This window comes from Aotus nancymaae, unplaced genomic scaffold (assembly GCF_030222135.1).
Source record: "Aotus nancymaae isolate 86718 unplaced genomic scaffold, 86718_ANA_hifiasm-v0.15.2.pri h1tg000010l, whole genome shotgun sequence".
NCBI lineage: Eukaryota > Metazoa > Chordata > Mammalia > Primates > Aotidae > Aotus > Aotus nancymaae.
The window spans coordinates 20,093,658-20,120,113 of record NW_026988421.1 but is presented as its reverse complement, the minus strand read 5'-3'; the positions used below and the strand labels follow the sequence as shown (position 1 = coordinate 20,120,113).

Genomic DNA, 26,456 nt, shown 5'->3' with positions numbered 1-26,456 from the left:
TCTGCCCCCTGCCTTTTCTCTGCCTTTGATTAGTTTTTTGGGGGGGATAGTGTAGTTTAGAGCAATTAAGTTAATTGTCTTAGAAATCATTAGTTCTTTTGATATAGCGTTTCCTCTATGGAGACTTCCTGGCTCTTAGTTGCTGTCAGTGCTTAATTATGGTTGTCAGGCAAGATGATTTGAAATGATTAATGGGAAGATGTATTTCAAGAATAACAACAGGCATTTTAAAATTAATTTTTAAATAGACTTTATTTTTTAGAGAAATTTTAAGTTCACAACAAAATTGAGAGGAAGGTACAGAGATTTCCCATCCACTCCCTCCCTCACATAGGCACAGCCTCTCCATTATCAGCATCCCCCAGCAGAGTGGGGCAGTTGTTGCAGCTGATGGACCTGCATTGACGCATCGTGATCACTCAGAGTCCGTAGTTTACACTGGGGAGCATCCTTGGTGTTGTGTATTCTATGGTTTTGAATAAACATGTAATGACATGTATCTTCCATTATAATATCCTACAGAGTAGTTTCACTGCCCTAAGAGAAAATTAAAATTTAATTACACAAATAATAGATAAATGCATGCTCCTTTAAAATATTAAAACATTACACATAAAGCTAAAGTCTCTTTTTTCCTGTTCTCAATCTCAGATCTTGCCCCAGAATTAATCACCGGTATCAGCTTATTTGTACGCTTCTATTCGTGCCCCAGGTAATTTGGAGGATAGAGTGATAATAGTAATTACACCTCTGATACCATTGACAAAGGAGCTCTAAGGAGAGACATGTACTGGGGACTTCATATAATCCTCCCAGCAGGCCAAGTGTCGTGGCTTACACCTCTAATCCCAGAACTTCAGGAGGCAGAAACGGGCAGATCACTTGAGGTCAGGAGTTTGAGATCAGCCTAGCCAACAAGGCAAAACCCCATCTGTACTAAAAATATAAAAGTTAGCCAGGCTTTGTGGCATGCGCCTATGATCCCAGCTGTTCGGGAGGCTGAGGCAGGCGAATTACTTGAATCCGGGAGGCAGAGGTTGCAGTGAGCTGAGATCACCCCACTGCACTCCAGCCTGGGTACCAGAGTGAGACTCCATCTCAAAAAAAAAAAAATTCTCCCAGCAACCCTATAAGGTATGAGGTGGGTACCATTTTGTTATTAACAGCTTTGCTGAGATGTAAGTTACATATCATAAAATTTACCATTTAAAAATATACAAGTAAATGGTTATATACTCACAGAGCTGTAATTCATCACCACTAATTCCAGAATATTTTTATACCCACAGAAGAAACTGCATGCCCATTAGCGCTTCTTCCCCATCCCTTCTCTCTCCCCTTCCCTCATCCTCTGGCAACCGCTAATCGACTTCCTGTCTCTGTGGATTTGTCTAATCTGGGCATTTCGTATAAATAGGATAATGTAAGAGTGGAATTGCTGGGTCAGATGGTAACTTTAGGTGTAACATTTTGAGGAGCATCCAAACTGTTTTCCAAAGTGGCTATACCATTTTACACCAATGCCACTAGCAATGAAGGAGGATTCCAATTTTTCTATATTCTTGCAACCCTTATCGTCTTTTTGATTTTAGCCATTCTAGTGGGTATGAAGGGGAAACGCACTGTGGTTTTGATTTTCATTTCCTTAGTGACTAACGATGTTGAACATCTTCTCATGTGCTTAATGGTCATTTGCGTATCTTCTTTGGAGACACATCTATTCAAATCCTTTGCCTATTTGCAATTGGGTTATGTGTCTTTATTGTTGAGTGTATTGTACTCTGTTGTACAGATGAACATGGCCCTTTTCCTGTGGCAGTGGACAAGGAAGGCAGAATTATTGTGATTCTCAGTTTATATTAAATTTCTTAAGTGTAGAGTCTGAGTTTTACTTCAAATATAGACTTATCTTCCATGTCAAAATAACATTATTCATTTGTTAGCACATGACAGACACTGTATTTTAAACAATCTACTATTCTAAACCACTCCGCAGAAACTGAAGCTCAGAAAGATTCCAGTACTAGCCCAAAGTTACCGGGAAAGAAACCACGCGAGGGTCCCAGTCAGGTCTGTTGACTTTAGGGCTTGTGTTCTGAAGTCAATCCTTAGCCATCAAAAGAGTCAAACAAATCCCATCTGCCAGTGTGTGTGCAGAACCCATTTGTCTCTGTGGCAGTGATAAAACAAAACAAAACTGATGCTGTGATGCGTGGCCTTCCAGCTAGTGATGCTTCAGAATACACCGCACCAGCTAGTGATGCTTCAGAATAGACCACACCAGCTAGTGGTGCTTCAGAATATACCACACCAGCCAATGGTGCTTCAGAATAGACCACACCAGCCAGTGGTGCTTCAGAATACACCACACCAGCTAGTGGTGCTTCAGAATACACCACACCAGCTAGTGATGCTTCAGAATACACCACACCAGCTAGTGGTGCTTCAGAATACACCACACCAGCTAGTCGTGCTTCAGAATACACCACACCAGCTAGTGATGCTTCAGAATACACCACACCAGCCAGTGATGCTTCAGAATACACCACACCAGCTAGTCGTGCTTCAGAATACACCACACCAGCCAGTGATGCTTCAGAATACGCCACACCAGCCAGTGGTGCTTCAGAATACACCACACCAGCCAGTGGTGCTTCAGGATACACCACACCAGCCAGTGGTGCTTCAGGATACGCCACACCAGCCAGTGGTGCTTCAGGATACGCCACACCAGCCAGTGGTGCTTCAGGATACGCCACACCAGCCAGTGGTGCTTCAGGATACGCCACACCAGCCAGTGATGCTTCAGGATACGCCACACCAGCCAGTGGTGCTTCAGAATACGCCACACCAGCCAGTGGTGCTTCAGGATACACCACACCAGCCAGTGATGCTTCAGAATACACCACACCAGTTAGTGATGCTTCAGAATACACCACACCAGCCAGTGATGCTTCAGAATACACCACACCAGCTAGTCGTGCTTCAGAATACACCACACCAGCCAGTGATGCTTCAGAATACGCCACACCAGCCAGTGGTGCTTCAGGATACGCCACACCAGCCAGTGGTGCTTCAGAATACACCACACCAGCCAGTGGTGCTTCAGAATACACCACACCAGCTAGTGATGCTTCAGAATACACCACACCAGCTAGTGGTGCTTCAGAATACAGCACACCCGCTAGTGATGCTTCAGAATACACCACACCAGCTAGTGATGCTTCAGAATACACCACACCCGCTAGTGGTGCTTCAGAATACACCACACCCGCTAGTGGTGCTTCAGAATACACCACACCAGCTAGTGGTGCTTCAGAATAGACCACACCAGCTAGTGGTGCTTCAGAATAGACCACACCAGCTAGTGGTGCTTCAGAATAGACCACACCAGCTAGTGGTGCTTCAGAATACACCACACCAGCTAGTGGTGCTTCAGAATAGACCACACCAGCTAGTGGTGCTTCAGAATAGACCACACCAGCTAGTGGTGCTTCAGAATACCCCACACCAGCTAGTGGTGCTTCAGAATACAGCACACCAGCTAGTGATGCTTCAGAATAGACCACACCAGCTAGTGGTGCTTCAGAATACACCACACCAGCTAGTGGTGCTTCAGAATACACCACACCAGCTAGTGATGCTTCAGCATAGACCACAACAGCTAGTCGTGCTTCAAAATACACCACACCAGCTAGTGGTGCTTCAGAATACACCACACCAGCCAGTGATGCTTCAGAATACACCACACTGGACTACCTGTAAAACGTCTGCTCCAACAGGTGACGGGCTGCTTGGGCTGAAATTGCTCCAAGCTGGAAGCTACAGAACTGAAGTAGTCTTTCAGCAAAATTGTGACTTCTTTGTTGAGAGGGGAAGTCTGAAGATGTTTCCTGGGGCCTCACCTCCTACCTGCTATTTCCTGAGAGTGCTTGGTCAGGATTTTCTCAGTTCTGTTTCTGGAGGCAGGGCAGGAACCATTGACTCGAATCACATTAGCACTGTGAGTGGGGAGAAGAGGTCAGTTATTCAGACTTTCTTCCATTGAATTCCTGGAGTGCTTCATCAAGATTTTCTCAGTTCTGTTTCTGGAGGCGGAGCAGGAACCATTGACTTGAAGCACTGTGAGTGGGGAGAAGAGATCAGTTATTCAAACTTTCTTCCATTGAATTCCTGGCTTCTCCCCACAGAGTCACCTTGACCTGCCCAGTGATATCCCTGCAGCCATGGGTGTGCTGGGTCATATCGTTGCCCTGGTGGAGGTCTGGCACAAGACTCAGGGAGGGAACATTCTTCCTCTGAAGCCAAAGCGGATGTTTTTGCTGCATGTGAATCATCTGGGGAGTGAGACTAGCAGCAAGGAAGGCAGGATCACCATTATCACAGAAAATGCTTTATCCGGCACTTACCATAAGTGCTCTAGGTTTCCTAATGCGGTGCCTGGAAACCTTGATCCTGGTCTGCCCACATCCCCTCCCCGCCCAGGAACTTGATGGCTTGGGCTCTGACTGCATGCCTAGCACGCACTGGGTCTTCAAAAAGGAGGCCCAGTCTTCAAGAAGTTTAAAGTCTTGGGTAGAGAAACGTGTGGATCACCAAGTTACTGCAAGGTGGACTGTGATAAACACTGTCATTGAGCTCAGCTAATCAAGTGACACCACTCCATGAACTTGGGTGATCGTATCTCTTTCCCATCTGCACAGCAGGTTAATCATTCTCACCCTATGTAATTCACAAGAAGGACTTGGGAGTAGAGGACACCAAGAATGTGCCAGAGCTGAATATACTAGTAGTGCTAACATTTTGGAATCAGAGTTCTCTTTCAGGGGCTGATGAAAGCTTTAGACTTTCACCTCAGAAAAATTATTCTGGAGCATGCACTTATATGACTTTGCAAACAATTTCAATTTCACGGTTTTTATGAACATCCTGAAACCCATCCACGGACCCCTGTGGCGACCTGTAGGTCAGTAACACCTGTTTCATTGCTTCTTCCCTGAAGGGTGTTTTTAAAGTCCCGGATACATTCACATTGCCATTATTAAGAATCCTATGTTTCTCAGTTACTTCTGTGTTAAAAATCTTTCTCCTAAACAACTATTGGCTAAATATCCCTTATAACTAGGTATTAGATTTATGAACTTTAAGGATAAAGCAAAAGCAAGATAATCTGATTGACCAGATTTTTCTTCTGTCTTGTGTATATGTATAACAAAATGAAAAACCATCGCAGAGGTGCAGGCTTTAAAAAAAATACAGAAATGGAACACATCAACCTGGATTTTAGGCATGACATCTTGCTCGGTTGTGTATTTCAGGGGCTGCAGAACCCACAGAGCTGCTGTGGGGAGGCGGCGTTAAATCTGCTGCTCTTGTAAAATGAATTGTATGGCGCATAGCTGGGGTGGCGTGTGTGTAGGAAGCTGAGAGCATTGGTCACACCAGGTTCCCTGAGACGGAAGGCAGGATTGACAGCCACAGCTTGGTCTCTGTGCTGGGGGTGGAATCTGCTGCGTGTGCAGCCTCCTTCCTGCCCCCCTCACCCCATCCTGGCAGGCAGTGGTGCTGGGCAGATGGACTCCATCCCCATCTTGGGGGCAGATGTGCTGCTGGCTGCCCCACCTGCCCACTCCTGCTTGAACTCTCCCTCTCTCTGGGCACCCGCCTCCCTGCTCCCCTGATGCAACCCCTCTGCCGGCCTCTCTCTCTCAGTGGAATGTTCTGTCCCAGGAGACTTTGCATCACTGCTGCCCAGCCTCCTGCTCCTGATGACTGGTTTGGCTGTGACCGTGAAAGGGCTGAGGTTTGGGTTTCAGGGCTGCTGTGGATGTCTCTGTCCTAGGTGGCCTCTCTCAGGATTGGAGATCTCTGCAGCATCATATTTTTTCCCTACTAGAGCACTTTCTAAGGTCTCCCCTATCCTCTCATGGCATAGGTTACTGTTCCAAGCATCAGCGATGAGCGAGGCTCTCTATTCACTTGTCTGTCACTCTCAGGGTAGCAGATGGAAGCAGGATTACTGTGCACCCAGTGAGAATTTCACTGGTGCATAGCTTGGTGTTCAACCCCAGTTCCTCCACCCACTGGATACGGGATCATGAACAAGTGATGGCCCTCTAAGCTACTCAGTGTCCTTGTCTGTGAAGTGAGAGTAACATCCCTTTCTTTGTTTTTTGAGGATTAAATAACATTGCAGAAAAATTACAGAGTTTGGGGTCCTCAAAACCACTTTCACTTCTGATACCAGTTGCAGGTTAAAGGGTCCCCAAGACCATATTCAGGTGCAATAATTTGTTAGAAAGTCCTACCACACTTACTGAAAGTGGTTATAATCCAAGTTATGGTTTATTGCAGCAAAACTATACAAATTAAAATAAGCAGAGGGCAGAAGTGCATGGGGCAGTGTCCAGGAGAGTTGCATGCATGGAGCTTCCAGCTGTCCTCTCCCAGTGGATGGTGCAAGGCACTAACATGACAGCAATGCCTGACGGTGCACGTGGTGCGCTAACAACCGAAGCTCATCCGAGCCTGTTTTTTGTTTTTTTGAGATGGAGTTTCCTTCTTGTTGCCCAGGGTAGAGTGCAATGGCTCGACCTCGGCCACTGCAACCTTCACCTCGTGGGTTCAAGTGATTCTCCTGCCTCAGTCTCTGGAGTAGCTGGGATCACAGGTGCCTGACACCCTGCCTAGCTAATTTTTTGTATTTTAAATAGAGATGGGGTTTCGCCATATTGGCCAGGCTGGTCTCGAACTCCTGACCTCAAGGAATCTGCCCGCCTTGGCCTCCCAAAGTGTTGGGATTACAGGCGTGAGCCACTGTGCCCAGCATTTTTAAAAATAAACTAAGAAATACCCCCTTTATCTTTAGTTGACACATAATGTATGCGTTTCTGGGATACAGAGTGGTATTTCAATATGTGTACATAATTCATTTTTTCATTTTTTGGGTTTCTGATTCACACATGTTTTATTCCGGTGTGAGGTATGAGGTGTGGGCTGCAATTATATCTTTTTTCCAAATGACTCTCCGGTTGTCACAATACAGTTTATTAAAAAGTCCACCCTCTTCTCACAGTGTGAGGTGTCAATTACCTTTTAAATTTTCCTATGTAGTTGGGTTTACCTTTAAACTTTCTATTCTGTTTTAGTTGTCTAGTTGTTTACCCATATGCAATGTTTTGATATAGAGAAGACTAAGTCACTTCCCTCTTGGCTCTTATTTATAAGGGGCTTATCAGTTAATTTTCTATATTTTTCTTTTTTTTAAATTTTACTTTAAGTTCTGTCATGCATGTGCTGAACATGCAGGTTTGTTCATAGGTATACATGTACCATGGTGGTTTGCCGCACCCATCAACCCGTCATCTAGGTTTTAAGTCCCACATCCATTAGGTATTTGTCCTAATGCTTTCCCTCCCCTTGCTCCCACTCCCCCACAGGCCCCGGTGTGTGATATTCCCCTCCCTGTGTTCATGCATTCTCATTTTTCAACTCCCACTTATGAGTGAGAACATGCAGTGTTTGGTTTTCTGTTCCTGTGTTAGTTTGCTGAGGATGATAGTTTCCAGCTTCATCCACATCCCTGCGAAGGACATGAACTCATTCTTTTTTGTGACTGCATAGTATTTCATGGTGTATATGTGCCATATTTTCTTTTTTTAAAAACATATATATTTTATTGCATTTTAGGTTTTGGGGTACATGTGAAGAACATGAAAGATTGTTGCATAGGTACATACATGGCAATGTGGTTTGCTGCCTTCCTCCCCATCACCTATATCTGGCATTTCTCCCCATGTTATCCCTCCCCAGCTGCCCACCCCCCCCACTGTCTCTCCCCTAGTTCCCCCCCAGTGTGTGATGATACCCTCCCTGTGTCCATGTGTTCTCATTGTTCAACACCCACCTATGAGTGAGAACATGTGGTGTTTGATTTTGTGTTCTTGTGTCAGTTTGCTGAGAATGATGGTTTCCAGGTTCATCCATGTCCCTACAGAGGACACGAACTCATTGTTTTTTATGGCTGCATAATATTCCATGGTGTGTATGTGTCACATTTTCCTCGCCCAGTCTATCAGTGATGGGCATTTGGGTTGGTTCCAGGTCTTTGCTATTGTAAACAGTGCTGCAATGAACATTCGTGTGCATGTGTCCTTATAATAGAACGATTTATAATCCTTTGGATATATACCCAGTAATGGGATTGCTGGGTCAAATGGAATTTCTATTTCTAGGTCCTTGAGGAATCGCCACACTGTCTTCCACAATGGTTGAATTAATTTACACTCCCACCAATGGTGTAAAAGTGTTCCTATTTCTCCACATCCTCTTCAGCATCTGTTGTCTCCAGATTTTTTAATGATCATCATTCCTACTGGCATGAGGTGGTATCTCAATGTGGTTTTGATTTGCATTTCTCTAATGACCAGTAATGATGAACATTTTTGCATATGTTTGTTGGCCTCATGTATGTCTTCTTTTGTAAAGTGTCTGTTCATATCCTGCGCCCACTTTTGAATGGGCTTGTTTGTTTTTTTCTTGTAAATCTGTTTTAGTTCTTTGTAGATTCTGGGTATCAGCCCTTTGTCAGATGGGTAGATTGCAAAAATTTTTTCCCATTCTGTTGGTTGCCAATTCACTCTAATGACTGTTTCTTTTGCTGTGCAGAAGCTCTGGAGTTGGATTAAGTCCCATTTGTCTATTTTGGCTTTTGCCAAATGCTTTTGGTGTTTTAGTCATAAAGTCCTTGCCTATGCCTATGTCCTGAATGGTTTTGCCTAGATTTTCTTCTAGGGTTTTTATGGTGTTAGGTCTTATGTTTAGGTCTTTAATCCATCTGGAGTTAATTTTAGTGTAAGGTATCAGGAAGGGGTCCAGTTTCTGCTTTCTGCACATGGCTAGCCAGTTTTCCCAACACCATTTATTAAACAGAGAATCCTTTCCCCATTGCTTTTTTTTGTCAGGTTTGTCAAAGACCGGATGGTTGTAGATGTGTGGCGTTGCCTCCGAGGCCTCTGTTCTGTTCCACTGGTCTATATCTCTGTTTTGATACCAATACCATGCTGTTTTGATTACTGTAGCCTTGTAGTATAGTTTGAAGTCAGGTAGTGTGATGCCTCCAGCTTTGTTCTTTTTGCTTAGAATTGACTTGGCTATGCAGGCTCTCTTTTGGTTCTATATGAAGTTTAAGGTGTTTTTTTCCAGTTCTGTGAAGAAGGTCATTGGTAGCTTGATGGGGATAGCATTGAATCTGTAAATTACCTTGGGCAGTATGGCCATTTTCACCATATTGATTCTTCCTAAACATGAGCATGAAATGTTTTTCCATCTGTTTGTGTCCTCTCTCATTTTCTTGAGCAGTGGCTTGTAATTCTCCTTGAAGAGGTCCTTTACATTCTTTGTTAGTTGTATTCCTAGGTATTTTATTCTCTTTGTAGCAATTGTGAATGGCAGTTTGTTCTTGATTTGGCTGTCTTTAAGTCTGTTATTGGTGTATAGGAATGCTTGTGATTTTTGCACATTGATTTTGTATCCTCTGACTTTACTGAAGTTGCTTATCAGTTTCAGGAGATTTTGGGCTGAGACGATGGGGTCTTCTAAATATACAATCATGTCGTCTGCAAATAGAGACAGTTTGACTTCCTCCTTTCCTCATTGAATACCCTTTATTTCTTTTTCTTGCCTGATTGCTCTGGCTAGAACTTCCAATACTATATTGAATAGGAATGGTGAGAGAGGGCATCTTTGTCTAGTGCCAGATTTCAAAGGGAATGCTTCCAGTTTTTGCCCATTCAGTATGATATTGGCTGTGAGTTTGTCATAAATAGCTTTTATTTTGAGGTATGTTCTGTCAATACCTAGTTTATTGAGAATTTTTAGCATAAAGGGCTGTTGAATTTTGTCAAAGGCCTTCTCTGCATCTGTTGACATAATCATGTGGTTTTTGTGTTTGGTTCTGTTTATGAGGTGAATTATGTTTATAGACTTGTGTATTTTGAACCAGCCTTGCATCCCCAGGATGAAGTGTACTTGATTGTAGTGGATAAGCTTTTTGATGTGCTGTTGCAATCGGTTTGCCAGTATTTTATTGAAGATTTTGCATCTATGTTCATCATGGATATTGGCCTGAAGTTTTCTTTTCTTGTTGAGTCTCTGCCAAGTTTTGGTATCAGGATGATGTTGGTTTCATAAAATGATTTGGGAAGGATTCCCTCTTTTTGGATTGTTTGGAATAGTTTCAGAAGGAGTGGTACCAACTCCTCTTTGTATGTCTGGTAGAATTCGGCTGTGAACCCATCTGGACCTGGGCTCTTTTTGTTTGGTAGGCTATTAATTGCTGCCTCAACTTCAGCCCTTGTTATTGGTGTATTCAGGGTTTCAACTTCTTCCTGGTTTAGGCTCGGAAGGATGCAAGTGTCCAGGAATTTATCCATTTCTTCCAGGTTTACTGGTTTATGTGCATGGAGTTGTTTGTAATAATCTCTGATGGTAGTTTGTATTTCTGTGGAATCTGTGGTGATATGCCCTTTATTGTTTTCTATTGCCTCTATTTTATTATTCTCTCTTTTCTTTTTTATTAATCTGGCTAGTGGTCTGTCTGTTTTGTTGATCTTTTCGAAAAACCAGCTCCTGGATTTATTGATTTTTTGAAGGGTTTTTGTGTCTCTATCTCCTTCAGTTCTGCTCTGATCTTAGTTGTTTCTTGTCTTCTGCTAGGTTTTGAGTTTTTTTGATCTTACTTCTCTGTCTCTTTTAATTTTGAAGATAGGATGTCAATTTTAGATCTTTTCTTGCTTCTCATATGGGCATTTATTGCTATATATTTTCCTCTAGACACTGCTTTAAATGTGTTCCAGAGATTCTGGTATGTTGTGTGTTCTTTCTCGTTGGTTTCAAAGAACATCTTTATTTTTGCCTTCATTTCATTGTTTATCCAGTCAACATTCAAGAGCCAGTTGTTCAGTTTCCATGAAGCTGTGCAGTTCTGAGTTAGTTTCTGAATTCTGAGTTCTAACTTGATTGCACTGTGGTCTGAGAGATATGATTTCTGTTCTTTTGCATTTGCTGAGGAGTAATTTACTTCCGATTATGTGGTCAGTTTTAGAGTAGCTGTGATGTGGTGCTGAGAAGAATGTATATTCTGTGGATTCAGGATGGAGAGTTCTGTAAATGTCTATTAGGTTTGCTTGGTTCAGGTCTGAGTTCAAGTCCTGGATATCCTTATTAATTTTCTGTCTTGTTGTTCTGTCTAATATTGACAGTGGAGTGTTAAAGTCTCCCACTATTATTGTGTGGGAGTCTATCTAAGTTTGTTTGTAAGTCATTAAGAACTTGCTTTATGTTTCTGGGTGCTCCTGTATTGGGTGTGTATATATTTAGGATCGATAGCTCTTCTTGTTGCATTGATCCTTTTACCATTATGTAATGTCCTTCTTTATCTCTTTTGATCTTTGTTGATTTAAAGTCTATTTTTTCAGAGACTAGGATTGCAACTCCTGCTTTTTTTTTTGCTCTCCATTTGCTTGGTAAATCTTCCTCCATCCCTTTATTTTGAGCCTATGTGTATCCTTGCATGTGAGATGGGTTTCCTGGATACAGCACACTGATGGGTTTTGGCTTTTTACCCAATTTGCCAGTCTGTGTCTTTTGGTTGGGGCATTTAGCCCATTTACATTTAGGGTTAATATTGTTATGTGTGAATTTGATCCTGCCATTTTGATGCTAGCTGGTTGTTTTGCCTGTTAGTTGATGCCGTTTCTTCATTGTGTTGATGCTCTTTACCATTTGGTATATTTTTGGAGTGGCTGGTACTGGTTGTTCCTTTCTATGTTTAGTGCTTCTTTCAGGAGCTCTTGTAAAGCAGGCCTAGGGGTGATGAAATCTCTGAGTAATTGCTTGTTCGTAAAGGATTTTATTTCTCCTTTGCTTATGAAACTTAGTTTGGCTGGATATGAAATTAGGTTGAAAATTTTTTTCTTTAAGGATGTTGAATATTGGCCCCCACTCTCTTTTGGCTTGTAGGGTTTCTGCTGAGAGATCTGCTGTGAGTCTGATGGGCTTCCCTTTGTGGGTAACCCAACCTTTCTCTCTGGCTGCCCTTAGCATTTTCTCCTTCATTTCAACCCTGGTGAATCTGATGATTACATGCCTTGGGGTTGCTCTTCTTGAGAAATATCTTTGTGGTGTTCTCTGTATTTCCTGGACTTGAATATTGGCCTGCCTTGCTAGGTTGTGGAAGTTTTCCTGGATAATATCCTGAAGAGTATTTTCCAGCTTGTATTCATTCTCTCTGTCACATTCAGGTACACTTATCAAACATAGATTAGGTCTTTTCACATAATCCCATATTTCTTGGAGGCTTTGTTCATTTCTTTTTACTCTTTTTTCTCTAGTCTTGCCATCTTGTTTTATTTCATTGAGTTGATCTTCAACCTCTGATAGCCTTTCTTCTGCTTGGTCAGTTCGGCTATTGAAACTTGTGTTTGCTTCACAAAGTTCTCGTGTTGCATTTTTCAGCTCCATCAATTCATTTATATTCCTCTCTAAGCTGTTTATTCTCGTTAGCATTTTGTCAAACCTTTTTTCAAGGTTCTTAGTTTCTTCGCATTTGGTTAGAACATGTTCTTTTAGCTCAGAGAAGTTTCTTATTACCCACCTTCTGAAGTTCCTGTTTCTGTCAATTCATCACACTCATTCTCATCCAACCTTGTTTCCTTGCTGTTGAGAAGTTGTGATCCCTTGGAGGTGGAGAGGTGTTCTGGTTTTGGGTGTTTTCATCCTTTTTGTGCTGCTTTCTTCCCATCTTTGTGTATTTATATACTGTGGTCTTTGTAGTTGGTGACTTTCAGATGGGGTCTCTGAGTGGACGTCCAGTTTGTTGGTGATGAAGTTATTTCTTTCTGTTTCTTAGTTTTCCTTCTAACAGTCAGGCCCCTCTGCTGTAGGACTGCTGGAGGTCCACTCCAGGCCCTGCTTGCCTGGGGATCACCTGCAGTGGCTGCAGAACAGTAAGAGTTGCTGCCAGTTTCTTCTTCTGCTGTCTTTGTCGCAGAAGGATACCTGCCAGATGTCAGTCTGAGCTCTCCTTTATGAGGTGACTCTTTGGATATACGGGAGTCAGGGAGCTGCTTGAGGAGACAGTCTGTCCTTTATAGGAGCTCAAGTGCTGAGCTGTGAGCTCTGTTGTTCTGTTCAGAGCTGCTGGGCAGGTATGTTTAAGTCTGCGGCAGCAGAACTCATAACCGCCTTTTTTTCCCCTAGATGCTCTGTCCTTGGAAGTTAGGGCTTTATTTATAAGCTTCTGTCATGCTGCTGCTTTTTTTCAGGGCTGCCCTGCCCAGCGAGGAGGCAGCCTAGTCACTGTCTGCCAGCAGAGGTGCTGCTGAGCTGCTATGGGCTCCGCCCAGCTGCTGTGTGAACTTCCCTGCAGTCCTGTTTATAGGGGTATAGTTAGAACTGCCTTGGCAATGGCGGGCTGCCTCAGCATTGGCAGACTGCCTCCGTAGTGGTGGACTGCCTCGGTAATGGCAGACGCCCCTCCCCCACAAAGCTGGACTGTCCCGTGTTCAGCTGTGTTTGCTGTGAAACTCTCAATCCAGAGCGTTTCAGATTGCTGGTTTTTGTGGGGGTGGGACTGGCTGAGCCTAATCACCTGGCTCCCTGCCTCAGACCCCTTTTTTTTTTTTTTTTTTTTTCAGTTGAACGGGCAACTCTGTTTCCCAGGCGTTCCAGTCACCAGTTGAAACGGCGCCTAGATTTACGTGATTTCTTGTGCGGAAACCCACTGTGCCGACTGAAACAGCCGCTGGAGACCATGGCACTTTTTCGCCCGGGAATCTCCTGGCCTGGCTCCCTGTTTCAGTACCCTTTTTTTCGGTTGAATGGGTGACTCTGTCTCCCAGGTGTTCCAGTCGCCAGTTGAAAAGGCACCCAGATTTGTGTGAGATTTTGTGTGGAGACCCGCTGATGCTGAAACAGCCGCGCTGGAGACTCATGGCTCTTTTTCACCTGGGAATCTCCTGGCCTGGCTCCCTGTTTCATTCCCCTTTTTATCAGCTGAACAGGCAACTTTGTCTCCCAGGTGCTCCAGTCACCAGCTGAAACAGTGCCTGGACCTGTGTGAGTTTTTTGTGCAGAGACCCGCCACGCCAGCCAAAACAGCCACACTGATGACCTGTGGTGCACCTCCACCCGGGAATCTCCTGGTCTGTGGGCAATAAAAATCCATCTGGAAATGCAGCGTCCACTCACCCTCCGCACTCTCGCTGGGAGCTGCAATCCAGAGCTGCTCCTAATCGGCCATCTTGGATCCCTCCTCCATATTTTCTTTATACAGTCCATTATTGATGGGCATTTGGGTTCATTCTAAGTCTTTGCTATTATAAATAGTGCTGCAATAAACATGTGTATGCATGTATCTTTATAGTCAAATTATTTATAATCCTTTAGGTATATATCTGGTAGTGAAATTGCTGGGTCAAATGCTGTTTCTTGAGCCTGGTTTTTACTGGGGCTCACTCATATAGCTGACAGCTGTGTGGTTGGCCTAGGTCTCCACCCTGTCTGGAGATTGAGTGGATGCTACATGGCCCAGGGCCCCTACCATAAATCACATTATTAGACTATCTGGGTAGCCCAAGGTCCCCACACTTCTCAGGCAATACAATTAAGGATTTAGAGGTAACCTCTCAGATTCCAGGGAAGGGAAAAAGCCAGACTTCTTTTTGGGTAAGGTCAATTCTTTACTAGACAGGTAGACTTTGGTAAATTGCCATTAGTGCTCATTTTTATGCCTCAGGGTCAAGTTGAGGGGGAGTGACTTCAGTTTTCTCTCTCCTTTCTCTGTAATTTTGTCTGTGGTCTTGGGAGGGTGTCATTTGTCTTGCCTACTTGAAGTTATTATCAGGGTGTGATTTTGCCCAATCATGCTTCTCATTCATGTGGTGCTCTCATGTGCTTGTTTGAGCCTCACAACAACCCAAGGAGGTGGGTGGGCAGGTATCATTATCCCAATTTTACAGGTAAGGCAGGTGATGTCATAGGAGGCTTGCTGAGTTGCCAGGTCTCAGGATTGACAGTACCAGTATACTAAAGGACGTGGAAAGATACCCAGAGATAGATACTGGGTATCTTTCCACCTCCTTCTGCTGACCCCCTGAGGGATGCTGCTCTGTTTACATGCACAGCCTTGAACTAGCTGTGCCTGGGTTCAGATCTGGTCCCTGTCACACCCAGGCTGTGTGATCTTGGGCAGAATTTCTTCACAGCTCCCCTGCCCATAGGATTGTTGTCAGAATCACATGAACAGAAGCATGTAAAGTATATGCTTTTAATACTGTTCGCTGAGACAGAATGTGGGTTACTATTGCTGCAACAATGACAGCAATAATTTCTTCAAGCATTTTGCTAGGTGTATAAGAAATTCAGCATGAGAAAGTATCTTGACTACAGAGAAGGCGATTTGTGGCACAAGATTTAGGAACTCACAAATTAAAGTCTCCCAATTTTAACCTCAATCATCCTTTTTACGCAACTACCAGGTAATTATTTAAATAGCCAATAAAACAATATGTGTTGTTCCCAAAGCTCTCTCCTGCGAAAGGGTGTCTCTTCCTTCAGGTCCTGGGGCCTGGCCCTCTCTTTTCTGCCCTTCCTGCCTCTCCTTCTCACCTAGCAAACCTTATAGCTTTTTCAAATCCCAACAACTTTCCAACTCCAGGTGAGGTGCGCACCCTCTTATTTACCCCTTCCTTTGATGCACTGATAAACCCACAGTTTCACAATTATTTGACAGTTTGATTAACATCTATCTCTTCTGCTAGGCTGTGAGCCCCATGATGGCAGAAGGTGAGATCATATCTCCCAGATTCAGCAGCTGCTGCCACACACAGCACAAACCTAAATGTCAGGTGTGATCACTTAGAGGCTCCGGGGTGATTCCTGGCCTCCCCTCATTACTGTAGAGAACACTGGCCCGTGCACCCTGGCTGCAGTGCAGATAGGCCTGAGGCAGACCGCATCCACCTGCGCCCTAGTTGGGATGTTGGAATGCTCAAGAGGCCCTTTCCTGACCCCCTCTGTCAGGAACATTAATGTCATTTCTTCTCCTTTTTAAGACTAGTCCCAAGCACCGGGTGCTCATCTGCCTTATTAGCTCTGCATGCTTCCTGGGAGAAACAGATCCCTGGATAAAAGACAGCAGCTAATTGGTTGCTTGGAATACATTCAATGTGGTTTCCTTGGACTTCTGTTCTTGCTGTGTATTAACATAGCAATGTCAAGGCAAAGTTTCTATGGCAAAGAAACATGTAAATTGAAGGTGCCTGATTTTAACCTCATTAATCCTGGCTTAGAGTTCCCCCGACTTCCTTCCTTGAGTGTCCAGCTCCAGAATGCCCCTCATTTCACAGGTCCTCCAGTAGAAATGAACACAGCTCCAGTCCCGAGGACTCCTCTAGCCTAGGAGAAGGAGGCAGCATTGTGCAGACTTTGCAGTCACACAGGGTGGGTTCTCCTCCTGGTTGTGCTGTTGACATTGTGGCCTTGAACAAGCTTTATTTTGCTAGGAACTTCATCTGTAAAATGGGCAGAATGCCCAGCCCATGGTCAGCCCTCAGACCATGCCAGTGTGTCCTCCTCTTCCAAGCTCATTGCAGTGGGATTGAGTGCCCCCTTTCCAGTCTCTCTGGATTCCTGAGTGAGGACAAAGAACTCTGAGACCCCATGCCCAGCTCCTGTTTCCTTTCTGTTTCCCAATTAAATAACTACAAGCGCAAAAGTCATGTGGGAGAGGCCGGCAGGCAGGGAATCAGGAAGAAGGAGGAGGGAGGCATCCTTCCTGGTTTCTTTCTACCTCCCCACACTCCTGCTTGAAGTGCCAAGCCGCCCCCATCCTGCTAAGAGCGTGCACACAGCACCAGTCACCTCGTACTGGCCCCGTTAGAAACCAGGGGCTAGAGATCTTTAGCCTTCTGTAACTTACATGCTTTGTCTAGAACTCCTTCTGATAAGTATTTCAAGTGGTTCATTCAGTGGCCATGGTGAGTTTGAGGTATGAAACTGTTTTATCTTTTCTCTGTATGAAACGCAGTCTTTTGCTCTAGGTACTCTGGATGAGGCACGTTCTCGATATTTGGGGGCTGGTTGTTATCCACATTGGAAAATTGCCAGATTCCTTCCTCCTTTCTTATTTCCTCTCACCTCCTCCATGTCTGCCCACAAATTCAAACAGAAAACAAGGAAGCAAAGAAGCTGCTAATTTCTCTGCTTTATTCCTTTCCTTGAGAGAATGAAAGAAAGAAGATGGCAATTCATTTGGTTTCTTGGTAAACAATAAGAGAATGGACTCGGTGAGGAGAGGAGCTGAAATTGTGTTTGGAATTTCCACAAGTGTAGTAATGTATCCATAGGGTCTTACACCTGTACCTGGGTCACAAATTCCCTCTGCCGTATCCCATTTCTTTCTGAAAAACTCAGGAATCCACCCCTTTTAGCTGAATTCATAAATCTGCCTTAGTTCCAATTCTATCATTTTCTGCATGTGCTGCCATCTTTATCTTGATCTTTAAAACGTACTTTTTCAGGCTGGACGTGGTGGCTCTCACTTGTAATCCCAGCACTTTGGGAGGCCAAGGCGGGCAGATCACGAGGTCAAGGGATCGAGAGCATCCTGGCCAACTTGGTGAAACCCCGTCTCTAATAAAAATACAAAAATTAGCTGGGTGTGGTGGCGTGCACCTGTAGCCCCAGCTACTTGGGAGGCTGAGGCAGGAGAATCCCTTGAATCCAGGAGGTGGAGGTTGCAGTTAGCCAAGATTGTGCTACTGCACTCCAGCCTGGTGCAGAGCAAGACTTTGTCTCAAAATAATAATATAATAAATATGTAAATTTAATTATATAATTATTAAATATATGACATAAAATATATAAAATTGTTTTATAATTTTAATAAATTTTAATTTATTTTTTATAATTTATATATTTAATTAATTAATATATTTAATTACATATTATATATTATGTATAATTTATATATTTTATATAATTTTTCAGAAATAATAAAAGATTTTATATTATACTTTGTAGATAACTTCTACAAATTATTATATAAAATTATAATTTATATTATATTGAATATAGTTATATATAATAAATATATTTGTAAAAACTGGATTTCTTTATTAACTTCAGAATTCAGGCTTCTGCAGGCATTTTCCTTAGTTATATATACTGAGAGTGTTCTTTTCAGCTTAATTTGCAAAATGTCCTTTTTTTGTGTGCTACGTTTACCATTGTAGTAAGATTCAAGGTATAAATATGGTCTTTTAAAATGCTTACCCTCACTCTTGGTATTAGATGCCTCTGAATCTCACATTCATGGACCTTCTGGTCCACCTTCTCCAGGTACACCTTCAGCACCTCTAGAGCTCCGTCTTGCCCCGTCAATCTTCTCACCTATGTTTTTCTAAAAGGACTATGCATCTCAAACAATGCCACTTTTGATCTTAATAACCATGCTTCTGATTTGACATTTTTTTCCTCCCCTGCTTTTTGACTTTTCTCCAGAGTATTTCTTGGACACAGCATGTTTTAATATTTCCATGTTGCATTTCTCATTGGCTTATCTTTTTCATGGTTATCTTCACTTTCTCCTATTCTCCTGCCCCCTCGCCCCTGCTATTTCTGTGGAGAGGTTGCTACTGATTTTCTTTCTCTGACCCACTGTCAGTCATGGTTATTCCCTGGTTTCTCCATGCTCTTTCCCATGAGAATTATTTTTTATGAAGATGGGCATCCCTTCCTCAGCTTTCCCTCAGATTCCTTTTAAGGATTTAGGGGAAATGTTTCCTTTCTCTGTCAGATAATTTCACTTGCCTACCAATGTTGACTTCTGACAAAGGCAAAACCAGGTTTTCAAGGGCGTATTCACTTCACTGCTCTGTCTCCAGCAGTTAATTTCCATGCTTAGGTTCTGAAATCATTCCCTAAATTTCTTTTCTTTCTCAAACTCCAGTTTTGTCAATCCGGGGGTCCAGGGGCCTTCCAGGCTGAGTGTGAGTTACTGCCACACAAATTCTACCCTTGCTGGCTATGCACACCCCATTGTTGGGTTCCAGAGCAAAAATTCTTCAGGGAGCCTCACTCCTTTTCCTGCCATGAGAAGACTGAGATTGTGTCAATGGTGAGAACTTGGTCTTCTGAGTCTAGAAGTTTTGAAGACCTCACTGGAAACTACTGACCATGTTGACCTCTGGAACCATCAACATCCCTCCTGGTTCCCCCTAACAGACCCCAGGAAACCCTAGGAAACCTTCCCAGGCTGCAGAACCTGGAAACAAGAATGACCAACCTCAGTGACCTATATCATCAGGGCTACTCACCAGGCTCAGAAAATCTCCCTTCGTTCTTCTATTTTCCATATGGAATCAATTCTTATAATTGATTCCACATTGATTCCTTCCTTTTTTGTCTCTATCTCAGCACCGTGACCACTGTATTACAGGCGGGAAAGCTTGTAAGGCTCTGATGGGATCCCTAAAACCAGGGACAAATGAAAGCCAGGGACAAACAATGCCCTATCAGAAAATGGAGTTTCTTTACTACTTACTTGAAGTCGTTCTTCGGATCTCTTCCTGCACTTCTTGCTCCAGAGCTGGTTCATGGTGTCTCAATTCAGTTCATCCCTGTCCCCACCCCTGACATTTTTTCTAGGGCAAAATCAGTGACCCCTTCCCAGCCCTAGCCCCTGGCTGGGGACGTGTAATGTTGAGGAGGAGGATGAGGCGAAACCAGCCGGTATAGAGCCAGGTGTATGTCTGGGAGGACTGACGATGTGGCTTCCAAATACCTACCCAAGCGTGTGTCTTTTGGAGGACGCTGTCTCTGGATAAATGATCTCTGGATATACAGAGGAGGCACGCCGTGATTTGTGGTTACTATGAATAGAATTGCTCATACAGGGCTAGCTCCTTGGGGTTCTGCACCCTGATTAAGGTCATGGTTAGTCAGGGGCACAGCCCCTTTCATAATTCCTGGGGATCTTGCCTGGCATTTTTGTTTAGCTGGAGAAATATTGGCTTCGCTCTGGCCACACGTTTCCCACACTTGTATGCCTCGGTGCTTTCTGGCTGCCTTTGACATCCTGATGCCTGTGACTTTGCAGAATGTCCAGGAACTGCTCGCTCAGCTACTTTCACTCTCACTCTAAAGATTATCGCCTCTAAAGCAAGGTAATGGACATGTTTTATCCCCAGCAATTCGGTTTGCCTTTCTGGGGTGCTTCTCAAAAGAACAGTCTCAGAGATGCTGACAGGTGACTTCAGCTAACCAGCTTGTGTGGATGTAATGTTTAATCATGCCTGTCTTTTTCTTATCTTTTCATTATACCTGGGAATGTCTGTTAAGCACATTCACTAGATGCATTTCTTCTTTTTTTGTAAAAATAAAATCAGCCCCTCCCTTCCATTGGATGAGGAGATAATTACCATCATTCACTGAAGGTCGACATTCTGTCTTGAATTATTTGTCTTTGGGCAAGAGCTTGAAAGAAGCATTCTAATTCCAAAATATCTTCTTGATTAAATCTGGTTTTAGAATGTCATAGAGTGTGATAAGAGGGTCTCATTTGTGTCCTGGGAGAAACTGATTTGTGCTTTTCCTTGGATGAGATGTGGAGCAAAAGGGTGGTGAGATTGTAGGAGCAGGAAGAGAGATAGAGAAGAGACTAGAACATGGAAAATCAGGTTCACAAGTACTGCTATATCAGTAGAGAAATGGCCCCTCAAGACTGGCTCTGGGCACTCATACCCATTCGTAACTTTTAAGTCATTAACTTTCAGATACGGTTTTGAGTATTCTTTGAACTACAGGTGTCATTGGAAATGATTCCTTCTGCTCAATCTGAATTTGCATCTATGTTGAATTTCATGTTGTTACCTACCTTATTAAATCCTGTGGGTGAACTCATTTTATTCTATAAGCAAAGATGCTGACTTTTTTTTCTATCCTAGAACCGTTATAAAAACTCCCTCTTATTCTTTTTTCGAGAGGGCCCTTAGTATACCCAAAACCCCCAACCCACTGAGCTCCGTTATTTTAATCTAGAGTAGATATTTTCTCATTTGTAAAATAGGGCTCCTGACTCAGTTTCTTGGGTCTCTTTCCAGAGATATTCCTTACTTATATACAGTAGCTCCCCACCCACACCCCCTGAATCTGCAATTTTACTTTCCACAGTTTTAGTGACTCTTGGTCAACTACAATCTGAAAACATTAAATGGGAAATTCCAGAAATAAACAATTCATAAATTTTAATTCGTGAGCTGTTCTGAGTGGCATGATGAAATCTTCGACTGTCCCACTGTGTTCTGCCCATGGCATTAGTCCTCCTTTTGCCAGTGTATCCACACTGTATACACCACCCACCCTAGCATCACTTAGGAGCCATCTCAGTGAGCCAGTCCACTGTTGAGGTATGGTGGCGCTGTGTTCAAGTAACCATTATTTTCCTTGATAACAATCCCAAAGCACAAGAGTAGTGAAGCTGATGATTCAGATATGCCCAAGAGAAGCCATAAAGTACTTCCTTTAAGTGAAAAAGTGAATGTTCATTACAGGTATGCATAGGAAAAAGCAGAGCATATATGTGTTTGCCAAAACACCCTGTGGGCCTGTTGAGATCCACTACCACCTGATGGAGGCATTGCTTTCTTTCCATTTTTCTTTCAGTAAGCTCTTTATTGAATGCTATGGTCTGAATGTTTGTATCCCTCCAAAATGCATATTTTGAAACCTGATCCCCAAGAGGATGGTATTAAGAGGTAGAGCCCTTGGGAAGCGATTAAGTCATGAAGGCATGAGTGGGATTAGTGCTTTCACAAAAAAAGACCTGGCTAGGCATGGTGGCTCATGCCTGTAATTCCAACACTTTGGGAGGCCGAGGCGGGTGGATCACCTGAGGTCAGGAGTTCAAGACCAGCCTGGCCAACATAGTGAAACCCTGTCTCTTCTAAAAATACAAAAAAATTAGCTGGAAGTGGTGGTAGGCGCTTGTAATCCTGCTACTTAGGAGGCTGAGGCGGGAGAATTGCTTGTACCTGGGAGGTAGAGGATGGAGTGAGCCAAGATCGTGCCATTGCACTCCAGTCTGGGCAAGAAGAGCGGAACTCCATCTCAAAAAAACAAAACAAAACAAAACAAAACAAAAAACAAAACCACAACCCAGTGAAGCTTGTTCACCTCTTCCACTATGTGAGTGGAGGCAGCAGGAAGGCACCATCTATGAAGGCACTGGTCCTCGCCAGTCACAAAATCTGCTGATGCCTTGATTGTGGACTTATCAGCCTCCAGAACTTTGAGCAATAAATTTCTACTGTTTGTAAGTTACCCGGTCTAGGGTTTTTTGTTATAGCAGTCCAAAATGACTAAGGTGCTGAAGTATAATGTATAGAAATAATGTGCGAACAGCTTGATAAATTTTTATACAGTGAAGGTATCCCTAAAAACCTGCACCCAGATCAAGAAACAGAGCACTACCAGTGCCCCAGGAATAAGCGGCTACCTTTTGAGTCACTCTCCAGCCTCTGATGATCTTTAACAATGTTGACCTCTCTGAACATAGATTAGTTTGCCTTTTTTTCAGTTTAACATAATTGGAATGATTTTTTTTTTTTTTTTTTTTTTTTTTGGAGACAGAGTCTTGCTCTGTCACCAGGCGCCAGGTTGGAGTACAGTGGCGCGATCCTGGCTCACTGCAACCTCCGCCTCCTGAGTTCAAGTAATTCTCCTGCCTGAGCCTCCCGAGTAGCTGGGACTACAGGGGTGCGCCACCACGCCCAGCTAATTTTTGTATTTTTTAGTAGAGATGGGGTTTCGCCATGTTGGCCAGGATGGTCTCTATCTCTTGACCTTGTGATCTTCCAGTCTCAGCCTCCCAAAGTGCTGAGATTACAGGCGTGAGCCACCGCACCCGGCCCTTTTACTCAGTTTTATGTTTGTAACATTCATCCATGTAGTAGCAAGAAATTGTACCTGGTTAGTATTCACTGCTGTGTAGTATTCCAGGAAAGGAATATACCACTGTTTATTCATTCTACTCTTGATGGATATAGGTTGTATCTAGTTTCTGGCTATTACAAAGAATGTTGCTGTGAACATTTTTTACATGTCTTTTGGAGAGCATGTGTATACATTTCTGTCAGGTATACATGTGGGGTAGAATTGCTGGGTTGCTAAATTGCCTGACTGGGTGTTATAGGACCAGGTCTTGCCTACTGCTGGATTCTTGTCATCATTCATCATCATTCATATGCCAGGCACTGTGTAAGGCGTTGGGAATAGTAATGAGCAGAAGCAGACGTGGTTTCAGCTTTTGTGCCAACATTAATTAAGCAAACACCAAGGTGATGTGGTGTGATTTCCATGGAGGTAAGTGCTAAAGAGGAAAGAGGCAGGATCCCAGGACAGCTTACTGTTAGGTTTCTTTTTGTCTGTTTGTTTTTGAGATGGAGTCTTGCTCTGTGGCCAGACTGGAGTGCAGTAGTGCAGTCTCAGCTCACTGCAACCTTTGCCTCCTGGATTCAAGCAATTCTCCTGCTTCAGCCTCCCGAGTAGCTGGAATTACAGGCGTCTGCCACCACGCCCAGCTAATTTTTGCATTTTTAGTAGAGATGGGGTTTCACCAGGTTGGCCAGAATGGTCTCGATCTCCTGACCTTGTGATCCACCCGCCTTGGCCTCCCAAAGTGCTGAGATTACAGGCGTGAGCCACCGTGCCTGGCCTACCGTTAGGTTTTTTAAAGGGAAGGTGAGAGTTAAAGAAGGACAGAGAAAGAGTTGGCGGCCCTACAGCAAAACGTAGGCTTTATGTCCAGCATAAAACCTGCAGATGTGGGAGACCAGCTTAATGCCAGTGCCTACTGCTATGTACAGGCTGGGGTGATTATAGGCCTGAGCAGGAGGAGTCTTGGGGGGCATGGCCTGCTGCCTGGGAAAATGTTGATAACATGTTCACATGATGAGGTGGTTTGGCCCTTGTTCTGGCAGGATATGATGTTCCTTGCCCCTTCTCCCAGCAAAATGTGACAAATTCAGGCAGTTGGTCAGGCTGTTTCTCACCACCCAAACCCCCCATGGAATGTTTCACTTTGATCAAGGTCTGTGAAATGACGGGGAGCTTACACAGTGGCACAGTTTGGACTAATACTTATGACGTAGGAAATGGATCTGGGCTAGGGGAGAGGGTGGCGTGGAAGGGGGGCTTTCCTGAAACAGTAACACAGCTGAGATTGAAGGGATGAGGAGAGTATGCCAGGAAATGGTGAGGGAGAAGCTTTCTAGGAAGCTGAAAGAGCACATGGGGCATGTTCCTGGAGCTGAAGGAATGCCAAGGTGCCAGAGCATGGAGGTGGGATTGAAGATTGGGGAGGTGGTGAGGCTGAGATTGTGATGGGAGCTACAGCCTTTGTGCCTGTGATGGGAACGCAGACCTACAGCCGTGAGGTGTGTTGGTCTGAGAACTCTCCAGACCCCGCATTCCTTGCAGATTCATGTCACAGCAGAGCAGGGAGGGCCCATCCAGCTACAAGAATTAGTAGGAAGCATTTGAAATGTTCCACAACTGCTCCCAGTCCTTCGGGGAGTTTATCTGTAACTGAGAGAGCATGGAGAGGTGTCTGGACAGTCAGGAAGTAACTCTCACAGGTGGCATTCTCTGGCTGGGTACAGGAATCGGATGGATGTCTTTCTGTTTCTGTTGAGTGGAGCGTGGTCTCCTGAGGACCAAGGCCTGCATATTTTGAGTTATGCTATTTGCATGTTGCTACTTTAGTACAGTTGAGGGCTCTTGAAGTCATGCTGTGTTCTTAACAAGCGGTTTGAGCAGGAAATCATGAACATTTTCAAGAATCTGCAATCTGGAAGAGTGTTGATTCAATACACATTTAGCGGGTGCCCACTCGGGTTAGTGTGTGTCTGGCATTGTCCTGGACATGAAAGATTCAGCAGTGAATAAAAACAGACAAAATTCCCCAACCTCATAATGTTTATATTCATCCAAAATTTTCTCTCAAAATTGGATTGTCTGGGTCAGGCGCGGTGGCTCATGCCTGTAATCCTAGCACTTTGGGAGGCCAAGGCGGGTGGATCACGAGGTCAAGAGATCGAGACCAGCCTGGCCAACATGGTGAAACCCTGTCTCTACTAAAAATACAAAAAATTATCTGGGTGTGGTAGCATGCGCCTGTAGTCCCAGATGCTTGGGAGTCTGAGGCAGGAGAATTGCTTGAACCCAGGAGGTGGAGGTTGCAGCGAGCTGAGATCGTGCCACTGCACTCCAGGCTGGCGCCTGGCGACAGAGCAAGACTGTCTCAAAAAAAAAAAAAAAAATTGGATTGTTTGGATGAGCTGCCAGATCTTTTGACCCCTCAGAGAATTTTACATTAGGGAAAACTGCTTGAGTGCAGGCATAATCAAGAAAGAAAGTCTAGAGTTGGAAAGTTGGAAGCCAGTTTTCTACCGCCTTCCAGAAAGAACTCAACTTGAGGATGGCCGTGGTGGTGGAAGGCAGAGTGGCGTGGGAAAGAGCACCAGGATCAATGTGAACGTCCTAGCCGGGACGCTTCCTCGTGGTACGCTTGGGGCAACTTTGATCTTCTAAATGGATATTAACGATTCCTACCTACAGGACCGAACTATGAAAATGCACTGAATCCAGCAGGTCAAACCCCTGGCCTGGGTATTGGGTGACTGTCGTGGCTATGATGGCATGAGGCTTCCTTGCAACCTGGATGACTGACACAGCCCACAAGCAGTGAGGAAGCCACTCCTAGTGGCCCTGCCCATCTGGGTCCCCCTGCCCTCACTGGGTATTCCCAGGCCCCCTGTGCTGCCTCCCTCTCCCTCCTTCCCCAGGTGCCCAGACCTGCTCCAGCTGCCCCGATCCTCAGCAATGCAGACTTGTATGGAAACTTGAAGACTAAGGCAGCTTGGCATTTCCGGGTCAACTGCTGAGATGAAACAGGTTCATTGTCAAGGCCAGGGCCAGGGCAGGAAGCCCTGGAGGCCCCAGGGTAGCTTGCCCCAGAGTTCTGAAAGAGCGCCATTTAGAATTCTGTAATAATCTCTTGGCTTGGGTGTGTGTCTGATGGCCGTGGCTGTGGGTTGAGGTGGAGTAATGTTGACCTTGGAAGATTAGGATGCTTTTGTTTCTGATGACATCATCCAGCGTAGGTCAAAAGGACTGTGTGGTAGACAGAAAACATTTTTTTGGAGTTGGGTGTTTTCGAATCAGCCAAACTCTTAATGGGTTGGGCAGAACGGGCCACCCCTGGAGTAGTACCAGGTTGGCCTGAGTGTGTCATGGGCAAGGGTGGAGGCTGGGAAGAGAAGCTTGCCCAAGGGTCTGCTGCAGAAGGAGGGGCAGGGGTGCTGGTGGGAGCCAGGTGTGGGGAGCTGCCTTTC

The 26,456-nt window shown here is 44.3% G+C and overlaps 1 long non-coding RNA gene across 3 annotated transcripts; it reads right to left on the bottom strand.

The window, feature by feature from the left end:
- Positions 1-344: 344 nt before the first annotated feature.
- Positions 345-19,700, bottom strand: LOC105715779 (uncharacterized). Of its 3 annotated transcripts, XR_001107130.2 has the most exons (4): positions 19,607-19,700; positions 3,913-4,122; positions 2,039-2,170; positions 345-537 (listed from the first exon to the last, which is right to left on the bottom strand). It is a non-coding gene; the product is annotated as an uncharacterized LOC105715779 (long non-coding RNA). The 3 variants fall into 3 exon arrangements; XR_001107129.2 differs by lacking the exon at positions 2,039-2,170; XR_001107128.2 differs by lacking the exon at positions 345-537 and having other exon boundaries at positions 891-2,170.
- Between the last annotated feature and the right edge of the window lie 6,756 nt (positions 19,701-26,456).